This window comes from Octopus sinensis, linkage group LG11, assembly GCF_006345805.1.
Source record: "Octopus sinensis linkage group LG11, ASM634580v1, whole genome shotgun sequence".
Lineage (NCBI taxonomy): Eukaryota > Metazoa > Mollusca > Cephalopoda > Octopoda > Octopodidae > Octopus > Octopus sinensis.
This window is the reverse complement of record NC_043007.1, coordinates 32,555,029-32,567,206: the sequence shown is the minus strand read 5'-3', so window position 1 is coordinate 32,567,206 and position 12,178 is coordinate 32,555,029. Positions and strand designations below refer to the sequence as shown.

Genomic DNA, 12,178 nt, shown 5'->3' with positions numbered 1-12,178 from the left:
AAGGGGAAAAAATACTTCAGCTGTAAATCCTCTAACCCTTGTTCAGTTTTTGATTAAAAAAAAGGAATTAATTAAAAAAATTTTTTTTACACATTTTGAATCTAATGTTCAAAACAAAAATATAAGAACCATTAAAAACAGAAAAGTTTAAAAATTTTCTGCTAAAAGGAATAATTGCCAAAATAGAATACTATGTCTGTCTATGAATTCTTAAAACACCCTTCTGGTTTAGTAACTTTTGTACCAAATGAAAAAAAAAAAAAAGAAGTATACTTTTTACTCTTACTCTTTTACTTGTTTCAGTCATTTGACTGCGGCTATGCTGGAGCACCATCTTTAGTCGAGCAAATCGGCCCCAGGACTTATTCTTTGGAAGCCTAGTACTTATTCTATTGGTGTCTTTTGCCGAACTGCTAAGTCATGGGGACGTAAACACACCAGCATCGGTTGTCAAGCAATGTTGGGGTGGGGACAAACACAGACATGTAAACATACACACACACACACACACACACACACACACACACACACACACACGTGTGTGTATATATATATATACATATACATATATATATATATATATATATATATCTATATATATATATATATATATATATATATATACATATATATGACGGGCTTCTTTCAGTTTCCGTCTACCAAATCCACTCACAAGGCTTTGGTCAGCCCAAGGCTATAGTAGAAGACACTTGCCCAAGGTGTCACACAGTGGGACTGAACCTGGAATGATGTGGTTGGTAAGCAAGCTACCTACCACACAGGCCACTCCTGTGCCTATGATTACAATTTTTAATATCTTTTTTCCTAAAATTATTAACATCCTCATTCTTTGTATCAAAAAAAGTAGTTTCATTCCATGAAGGTCAGGTTGCAGAAGAGGAAATTGTATTTTACTATTGACCTGGTGACAGTTTTGGTGCTCATTTCTAAATTTCAGAGAATGTCAGTGAGGATAGGATCTGTCCATTTCTCTTAAGTCTGCAACTTGTTTTGTTCTCTTGTTTCATTTGAGCACCAAATTGTCTCTGATGTGACCTTCTTCTTTGAATATTTATCAAATTACACAACTGTTTCTCATTTCATATTTTTTTCGCCATCTTTGAGTTTGTTCCTCGAGTTTCTTGATATTTTGCTCACTGTTCCGCATTCGAACAATTCACCACACTTCTTTTCTTTACTGGCATTAATACCACTGTAAAGTGGTTGGCATTTGGAAGGGCATCCAGCTGTGAAAATCATGCCAAAACTAAGCTTGCCTCTGCTAGTGCCACGTAAAAAGCACTAAGTCCACTCTGCAGAGTGGTTGGTGTTAGGAAAGGCATCCAGCTGTAAAAACCCTGCCAAAACGGACAGTTGCATGGAGTAGACTTCTGCCTGGCCAGCTCCTGTCAGCCGTCCTACCCATGCATCCATGGAAGACGGACATTAAACAATGATGATAATGATGATACTTAGGCATTTGTACTCTGTCATTTTGGTCTTTTCCTGTTGGGTTTATCTTAGGCCTTCTCTTTTATTTCTTCTCTTTCTTTGTCTCTCATCTTCTGCCTTTTTTACTCAATTCCTTTTTTTTTTTGTTGGATTTCAAGTCTTCAGATTTGTTCCATAGACGTAGGAGTGGCTGTGTGGTAAGTAGCTTGCTTACCAACCACATGGTTCCAGGTTCAGCCCCACTGCGTGGCACCTTGGGCAAGTGTCTTCTACTATAGCCTCGGGCTGACCAAAGCCTTGTGAATGGATTTGATAGACGGAAATTGAAAGAAGCCCGTCGTAAATGTGTGTGTGTGTGTGTGTGTGTGCGCGTGCCAGTATGTTTGCGTGTCTGTGTTTGTTCCCCCAACATTGTTTGACAACTGATGGTGTTGTGTTTACACCCCTGTAACTTAGCGGTTAAGCAAAAAGAGACCGATAGAATAAGTACTAGGCTTCCAAAGAATAAGTCCTGGGGTTGATTTGCTCGACTAAAGACGGTGCTCCAGCATGGCCACAGTCAAATGACTGAAACAAGTAAAAGAGTGAAGTTTTTAACCTTTTAGCATTGGGATCACTCTGTCAAATTAATGCTTGTTCGTTAACATTGTTTTCAGTTAATTATGCATTAATCTCATTGCTTCAATATTCTGATGATGTATGCTTTAGAATGACATTGTAGGGGTAGGTGTGAGAAGCTGGATGTAGCCAATTTGAACATAAAACAGAATATTTGGGTTATAATATGGGCGTTTTGAACAATTAGATGTGAAGTGAGAATGAAATTTGCAAGGTAAAAAATTTGCTTTTACTAGCGATAGATTTGAACGCTAATTGAATGGGATTAGATCTGTTATCATCTAAAATATTAAAAAAATAAAAAAAAGTAAACTAAAAGAAAAAAAATTTTGTTCTAGAAAATGTTTTTTTTTATTAAAACATAAGAAAACATGTTTTGTTTCCTTTCGGAGTATAACATACAAATACAAACCATAATTAGAATAGTATTTTCGATGACTCCAGTTTTTAAATAATTCTTAATAACCTTGAAATAGATTTTGAATTGAAAAAAAGAAAATACAAAGATTCTAATTGGAATTCATTTTCATATATTTCAGATCTGAAGTAAAAAAAAAAAAATCATTGTTTATAAATTATGGACAGTTGAAGTCGTTTATAGATTTTCAACCTCTTCAAAGTGAGCTTGTTTCTAGGTGAGATGTTTTTCTTTATTCTATATAATCTATTCCATGTTCTTATGTAATGATAATAATAATAATAAGAAGAAGACTTTTTACTATAGGCACAAGGCCTGAAATTTTGGTGGAAGGGAAAATGTTAATTACATTGGTTCCTGTGCTCAAATGGTGCTCATTTCATTGACACCAAAAGAATGTAAGGCAAAACTGACTTTGGTGGACTTTGAACTTAGAATGTAAAAATGAACAAAATGCTGCTAAGCGTTTTGTCCAACGTGCTAACAACTCTGCCAACTCACCACCTTAATAATAATAATAATAATAACAACAACAACAGTAATAATTGTTGTTTACTGTTCACTTTTTTTTACACTTGCTTGGCTCAGGAGTAGAATTTGTTGAGGCAAATTTTCACAGCCAGATGTCCTTCCTGTTGCCAACCCTCACTTATTTCCAAGCAAGGTACTATTTTCCCCATGACCAAACATGTCTTTTACAGAAGATTGGTATTGCTTGTGTGACAGTGCTGCCTCTTTACGACCATCATGTAATAACAAGACAAAGACCCCCCACACACACACACGAAAGCCTCTTGGTTGACCTGGGGCTACAATAGAAGACACTTGCCATGAAGCCAGCATCTTTACTACACAGCCTGTAGCTAAATATAATAGTAATAATGGTTTCAAATTTTGGCACAAGGCCAGCAATTTTGGGGAAGGGCTAAGTCGATTGCATCGACCCCAGTGATCAGCTGGTACTTATTTTGTAGAATTCAAAAGGATGAAAGGTAAAATCTACCTCAGTGGAGTTTGATCCCAGAATATAACCACAGACAAAATGCTGTTGAACATTTTGCCTGGAATGCTAACGATTCTGCCAGCTCACTGCCTTGTAAATATATGGAAAATATTACCTCAATATAAGCTTGCCACCTTAAAAATAATAATAATAATGTTGATGATAATGATGTTAATTTTTTTAATATTCAAGATTTAATCTGGGTTGTTTTTAATCATACCTTTTAAAAGCAAACTGATTGTCTGCTGAGATTTGTATATAATTAGTGAAATGCTAAGAAAGAACTATGAATAGTTATTTTTTACATTTCCAGCTACCTTTTGAAGCGAAATTTTTCATTTTTAATTATATTTATTTTTAATTTGATTTACATAATTCCTAGCATTTTAGTTTCTTTCCAATATCTTATAATAATAATTTCTGCAAACTGAAATATGAAATAATTTAAATCTTTTCATTTTCATTGGTGAATTATAATGAAATTGTAGTGGGGGTGGTGGAAGAGGGGGAGAGAAAAACGAGAGAGAGATGTGTATAAGTAACTCAAGCCATATTTTATATTGGTTGCTACTACAATTTGGTTGCTTTATTATTAGATAATAAGTATAATTAAAACTGCTTATTAGCATAGTTGACTTGCTAATATGTAAGTGTAAATAAAATCTCAGGTAGTTATTTGAAAATACCATTAATGTACAGCATTAAAGTCAAGGTAGACATTCATTTATCAGCTAATGGATGACATTGCATAGAAGATTCTTTGAAAATTACAATATTATAGAATTACTAATTGATGATCAAACTACTAAAATGATACAGTAAATTACACAAGTAATTATCTTTAGTTGTTTAATATGGTTTGATTATATCATTAGGTATTTGTTAATTCATTCAGTTATAATAATAGAAAAATATTCTACACCTTTAAACCAAATTTCTGTCTTAAATAAAGGGGTACGTTGGTCTTTGCAGTCTAAGATATATTGTATGAAAAAGAAAAAGAAAAATAATGCATGTTGTTGGTCATGGCTGATATCATCATCATCGTTTAACGTTCGCTTTCCATGCTAGCATGGGTTGGACGATTTTGACTGAGGGCTGGTGAACCAGATGGCTGCACCAGGCTCCAATCTTAATTTGGCAGAGTTTCTACAGCTGGATGCCCTTCCTAATGCCAACCACTCCGAGAGTGTAGTGGGTGCTTTTTACGTGCCACCGGCACAGGGGCCAGTCAGGCGGTACTGGCAACGACCTTGCTCGAATCTTTTTACACATGCCACCGGCACAGGTGCCAGTAAGGCGACATTGGTAATGATCACGTTCAAATGGTGCCCTTTTATGTGCCACCTGCACGGAAGCCAGTTGGCTGCTCTGGCAAAAGTTGGCTGCTCGTTTTTCATACATAGATCTTGTGAAGGATGAGGGTGGTGTGAAGTGGGGGTGATGAGATGACCACTCGTAGTCTGAGCTTCATAGATGGTGAGAAGATAGAGAGAGAGAGAGGGGTATGAGTGCTAGAGGAAGGAGATGATTGAAGTGAATGGAGAGATGAGTAAAAGGGGGAGAATGGTCAACAGGTAGATGAGATGGGAAGGCCAGGGGTACAAAAGGGTGTCTGCAACAATAGGCTTGGCAGGATACAAACACACACACACACACATATATATCATATTATTATTACATGGGTGCATTTAACCAGAAGTGACCAGGTCTTCTGCAGCACTGCATACCCCCAATCACTATTGTCCTTTGCTTTCTCTGTGAGCCACAACATCTTCTAGACAACCTCTAACACTTTGTCCTATGTCTTCCTTCGTCTTCCTCTTCCACAAGTTCCACTAATTTTGAGTGCACAGCTCTTCCTTATGTAGCAATCATCCTCTTGCACCATGTTACCTTATGTTTGGCTGCTACATTGCTCCTGCCACAAAACTGGTCCCTAGCTTTCAATAGATTCTGTTGTAGAAACCCTCCCAGTTTTCTTCTATGTTATATAGGGCTTCTGCCTCCTTTTCATCATAATGTATCATCTAGAGAAGCTCTGGCAGGAAGATGTTTCAGAATGGCCACTGACTCTCAGTCCATCATCATCATCATCACCTGCGCTCCATGCTTGCATGGGTTAGCAGGTTTGACTGGAGCTGGAGAGCTGCACCAGGTTCCAGTCTGATTTGGTGTGGTTTCTACATGTAGTTTTTAATCTCTAATCAGTAACCAATGAATTCTGGTAAATTCATTATCAAGGAAGGAATTCATATATACGGCCACCTGTCTTTCCCTTTTCCTAGTGAGAGTGAAATCTACCTGGCTTGCCTGTTCACTTGATTGGAAGGTGATCAAGCAGTTTGTGTCTGCAAATGGTTAGCTCATTTGTTCCACAGAACTCCCAAAAGCCTTAACCCTTGCTGCATTCCTAGAAGAACCATAACCATCTATTCCTAAGTAGCCATTATGGTGCTGCACAAATTTATTGAAGTCACCAACCATGATAATGCTGTTGCTCTCATTTAGTTATTGATGTGATTTGCAACATGGCCTCATAACCCCCCCCACACACACACACACATTGGAAGAATTAGTTCACTCCCTCCTCTCAAGCTTACAATTTTTCAGTTTCTTTCTTGAGAAATTTCATATGAAATAATAGTGTTCGTTCACATAATGCTAGTTACTTATCTACAAATTGATGTATATGTGTTTGCTATTAATGCGCATGTGTTTGATGTGTCTGTTTTGTCTGTGTATTGTCAGTGTCTATTGATAAAGAGAAGTTATTTTACAGCATTAGTATAGTAAGGAACAAAATTCTTGTTTTAAGTGTTCTAGAACCCAGAAATGTACTGGAAGTTATTCTGTTGTGTCTGGGGAGAGTCATTTTCTTTTTACGCCTTATTAGATAAAACACTCACCAGTAAAATTTCCACTTATTTCTTATTTTTATCTTCCTAAAATTTTCGTTGTGTCTTGCAACCTTTTCAATAGGTTTTGAGAGTCAAAACTATTGAAAAGGTTGCAAGATGCAACGAAAATTTTAGGACAATAAAAATAAGTAAAATGGAAATTTTACCGGTGAGTGTGTTACATAATTAGGCACAAAAAGAAAATTACTCTCCCCAGACACAACAGAATATGCTTCAACACACAAACTCATATAAAGAATCTTGCAAACCAAATCCCAAAACGAAATACTGGAAGTTATTTTAGGCAAAAGGGGTTGTTTCAAAAGTTACGTTAGTAAAAACATTTCAGTGCCACAATAAACTTTTTTTTGCTATAATTGCAGTAGTCACAAACAGAAAAAGACACATGCGATTTAGTATTATGCATATGGAAATAATGAAATTGGCATCATGAGACACTGTCTTTCAATAATAATTTTAATAACATAGCCATTTAGTGGAATGGCAAAGAGATATGAATCAGTGTTTTCTCAGAGACAGCTTTGTATCACTCTTTCTAGATTGCATTCATTTCTTGACGTAATGATAAAAATAATTGACAAGTTTTCATTTGAAAGGGATAAGTATATAGAACAGACTATAATTTTCAGAAAACTGCACCTTCTGTCCTACCCGTGTCGAGTGCAGACTCTTGACAATGCAACTGTTCATAGTGAGGAAAAAAAAGAAAAAAAATTATGTAATTTTTTTTTTGTCCTCTTTAGAACTTCCAACAATCTTGAATTTCTACAGGTGTTGCTGTGTTATAATGGGTTTACTGGCAGACACGTTAGTGCGCCGGGCGAAATGCTTAGTGGTATTTCGTCTGTCGTTACGTTCTGAGTTCAAATTCCGCTGAGGTCGACTTTGCCTTTCATCCTTTCTGGGTCGATAAATAAAGTACCAGTTTCGCACTGGGGTCGATGTAATTGACTTAATCCCTTTGTCTGTCCTTGTTTGTCCCCTCTATGTTTAGCCCTTGTGGGTAGTAAAGAAATATATAATGGGTTTACTGTCTTACTACAATACTGGCCAGGAATCAATTTGTGTTGCTTAAAGAACTAAGCTAAAAAGCATCTGATCAGAACTATCCTCCTTCCTAGTTGAGAAGGTCTTATCTAAACTACACTGTTAAACCAGACATTCCTTCATTGTTTTAAATCCCTTTGTGAGCCCCCCCTTATCCCTCATCGGCAATTTTTTTGTTTTCGTTAGTGTTGTAGTGATACTTGTCCTTATTTGGCTTCATATTATCTAAAAATCCTGACTCCTATTTCTTTTTTTTTTTACCACAAAGCCTATATGAGTGTCACCAAGAACAAGAAGTGTTCTGTTCCTCTTCTCTTCATTACATGAAATTACCATTTCTAAAAACAATTCCATAATCTCTACCATTGCTCTGATCACATTGCAGAACACTTTTAGAATTCAGTAATGTTACATTTGCCTTCCTATATTTCTAACCATGATAGGCAAATTCACGTTCATTTTGCATAATATACTGTCTGTCTCTTTTGATTTTTTTCAATAACTGCCGTTTCCTTTTAAGCCCCAGACCAAACCCCTTCATACCCAATCAGCTTATTATGTCCATTTGCCATTAAGACACTTCCTGTACACATTTGTATGTATTTGTTAAATTATATAGTATGAAGTTTGGTACAGTATTCTGCTATATTGATTTCATTTGAATACCATTTTTTGGCTTTTAAGTTATTTCCAAGAAACGCTTAATTCTTCTTCTTACTGTCATGTATGTGTGTTCAAAACTTATATATCAGAAGATTTATCATTCAGAATATATGTAATATAATGATTACAAATTTTGACACAAGGCCAACAATTTCGGGAGAGGAGCCAGGTTGATTACATCATCCCCAGTGCTTAGCTGGTACTTACTTTATTGGTCCCGAAAGGATGAAGGGCAAAGTTGACCTCAGCAGAATTTGAACTCAGAGTGTAAAGACAGACAAAATGCTGTTAAACATTTTGCCTAGCATACTAACAATTCTGTCTGCTCACCGCCTTGTAACTATCATCATCATCATCATTGTTTAACATCCGTTTTCCATGCTGGCATGGGTTGGATGGTTTGACTGGGGACTGGCAAGCCAGGAGGCTGCGCCAGGCTCCAATCTTATCTGGCAATATTTCTACAGCTGGATGCCCTTCCTAACACCAACCACTCCGAGAATGTAGTGGGTGCTTTTTATGTGTCACCGGCACGGGAGCCATCAGGCGGCACTGGCATTGACTCCTCTGGATGGTGCTTTTTACATGCCACCAGCACAGGAACCTGTTGGTGGGGGACTGGCATCGACCATCTTCGGACGGTGCTTTTTACGTGCCACCAGCACGGGAAGCCAGTCAGGTGGCACTGGCATCTATATGTAATATATTATCTCAATATTATTAGCAAGACCCTGTGGTTAAGAATTTCATTTCACAACCACAGAATTTGGAGTTTGATCTGTGTGACACCTTAGGCAAGTGTCTTCTATTTTAGTCTCAGAATAACCAATACCTTTGTAAGTGAAATTTCATTGGTGGAAACTGTGTCTTGCATAGATTTTTTTAAGGAATCAATATTTCAGAGCATAGGATTATACCACCATATAGTCTGTCTGCAAAATCTGGATAACTGCCGCCTGTCTGAGAAATGAACCCCATGATGTGGAGTGGCTGTTGTAGCGAGTGTTGCTGCCCATTCTCTGTGGTAACGCCTTTGCAATCATGTCTGTGTGGTGCGGCTAAATATGCCATTTGTCCTGTGGTGCCCAACCCATAACTCCCCCACCCCTACCCCTTTTTTTGTTTCCTTGAAGAGGTAGTTATGGGTTTTTTCTTTCCTTGATAATTTGACCTTTTATACTATTAGTGTTTTTCTTTCTTTCTTTTCTTCCTGTAAAAATACATTGTGAATAAGATCAGTACTTGACTTGACTTGAGACAGCATTCACCTGGGGTGGTTTGAGCTGGCTTCATTCATCCTCAATGCTGCATCTCTCACAAACACCGACCAGGCCTGGCGATTTGAGGCTAACGACTGCGTGATCTCCAACCACTCCTTATTCCAGCGGCGAACGCCATAGATAAGGGGGCCTAGGTTGGGTTCCAGATCAGCCTTGACTGCCATCAGCCAGGTTTTTTGTTGTCCACCACATCGCTTTCGCCAATCCTGAAGGGGAGCTGGAGCAATTGCTTCGTAGATGAATTCTCCTGGTTGACGACGGAGGGCATGACCCAGCCAACGCAGATGTCTCGTTAGGATGACTTGTCGGAGGGAGGTGATTTTGCACTGGTGTCGCACCGAATTGTTGGAGACAAAGTGATGCCATTGGACACGAAAGATGTGGCGCAGACAGAGGTGATCTAAGGATTCTAGTCGCTTAATATCTTCCACCCTCAGGGTGGAATAAGATCAGTGATAAACTGTTATCACCAATTTATAGCAAAATTTGCAGACAAAACCTCACTGTCGCTTGCAGCAAAAAGGAAAGTCTTTACTTGGGCAACACAGCAAGAAAAGGCCTTTAAGAGGAGAATAGAACTTGCACAATACCACTTTTTTGACAATATCCCCCACTGAAATGCAAAGCAACTCTTGTTGAATTTGTAGTAGCAGGAACGATGCCTCCAGATGGAAAGACCATAACATATGTTAGTCATAAATTTTCTGGTACTCAGAGAAGTTGGAATGATATCTCACAGATACGTATCATCTGATTCATGCTGGCTGGCAGAAGCACAGCTTGGATTAAGCATGAAGATGAAAAAAACTCAGTTAACACTAATTGAATAAATTAGCTCCTAAATATTCCCCCCCCCCCCCAGTCACATCTGCTAATCATGATATCATTGAATGAGCCTGTTATCACTGACTTCTCCATCCTCTCTAGAGTCACTGTTTGATCATGTGATCCTCCACAGTGATGCTTCTGACAAGTCCAAATCTACTACTACTACTATGACCACGACCACTACTACTGCCACCACCGCCAGCAGCAGCAGCAGCAGCACCACCACCACCACTACTACTACCACTACTACTACTACTGTCACCGCCGCCAGTACCAATACCACTACCACTACTACTGCCACTGCCGCCGGTACCACTACTACTACTATGACCACGACTACTACTACTGCTGCTACTACTACTACTACTACTACTGCTGCTACTGCTACTCGGTACTCCCAGTTCCTCTCATGTTGTTAACCCTCATGCTAACCCTCACGACTACTTCATGCACAGCAAAACACCACCACAGAATCACAAAAGAAACTTGGAAACTACTAATTTATAATATAGCACAACTTTCTTTGCTGGATTAATAGTTATATTTTGTCTTTGTATTCTGAGTAGTTTTTCTGTTCTCTTATTAATATGTAAGTGTGTAACCAGTCAACATATGCACTCTGCACCTGTCTACTCAAGTCAGTCTGTGGTATAATTGTTTGCTCATGTCGTTCTGTTGTTACATGCCTTTTGCATGTGGTCAGGACTTTTATTGAACTGGTACTCTCAAGAAGTCTAGCAGTTCAATAAAAGGAATTGTTTGGGTGACATTGGTGAATCATGACCCTCCAATGTGTCTGGAGATTTCAATGTCAATGTCATTTGTGAACGTGGTAAAACTTTAAATGAAGCTAACATTAAAAATGGTAAAAATAACCAGTCCCCCCCCTCTCTCTCTCTTTATTTATTTATTTATTTAACTCTTTAGCATTCAGATTACTCTGTTAAATGTAATACTTTTTCACTCAAATTGTTTTGAATTAATCATGCATTATCTTATAGCTTTGGAGTTTCAATGATGTGATTGTTTATTTTTAGAACGCCAATGTAGGTTAGGTGTGAGAGGCTAGATATTGCCAGTTTGAATATAAAACATGTAGAATATTTGGGCCGGATATGGCCGGTTTAAATACTAAAGGGTTAAGGATTCCAGTACTTTGAAATATATAAGGAGCATTTAACTGAGAGCTCTGCCTGTCTTGAACATGGGCTCAAAGCACAAATAATGAAGTTACATGTTTTGTTTTTTAATTTTAACAGTTGTTTATGATTATATCTAGCCGGTTCTTCTTTATCAGACTGTATCATTGTTTATGATCAGATCTTGGAAATCATCTGTCATTCCATCATTTTCATCCAATCCTCTTTTGATTGATAATTAGCTGAATTAGTATTGGTCAAAAGTATAATCACACAAATTTGTTTCCATCAGATTTAAAACCAACTAAAAACTTTTATGTATTTGCACATGCACGTTTTTACATCATCATCATCATCATTTAATGTCTGTTGACCATACTGTCATGGGCTGGACGATTTGACCAGGTTGGTATGCTGGAAGGCTGCACTAGACTCCTGTCTGATTTGGCACTGTTTTCTATGATGAATGCCCTTCCTAATGCCAACCACTCCAAGTGTGTAATAAGTGCTTGGGTGCTCTTTCTCCAACTGTAATAGCCATGTATCTTTTCTTCTAGAGCAAGACACCTGTTTCTGTCCTTTCCATCACCTGGCACAAAGCCACCTCCCTCAATACCATGTCCCCTCCCATTTGAGAAGTTATTGTCTTGCAAACTATGTTGGCGGCTTTGCCAGTGCTTGTACCACATAAAAAGTACTTAGTATACTCTGTAAAGTGGTTGGGTTTAGGAAGGACATCCAGCCATAGAAACCATGTCAAAACTGACAGTGGGGGTTTGTTGCAGTCCCCTGGCTTGCCTGCTCCTGTC

At 38.0% G+C, this 12,178-nt stretch overlaps 1 protein-coding gene across 4 annotated transcripts in view; it reads left to right on the top strand.

The window, feature by feature from the left end:
- The window catches only part of LOC115217116, a 175,808-nt gene that overhangs the window by 25,826 nt on the left and 137,804 nt on the right, over positions 1-12,178 (top strand). For all 4 annotated transcript variants that reach the window (XM_029786718.2, XM_029786717.2, XM_029786716.2 and 1 more), the window contains exon 2: positions 2,610-2,705. The gene's annotated coding sequence lies outside the window, so the exon portion shown is untranslated. The remainder of the gene's footprint in view (positions 1-2,609; positions 2,706-12,178) is intronic.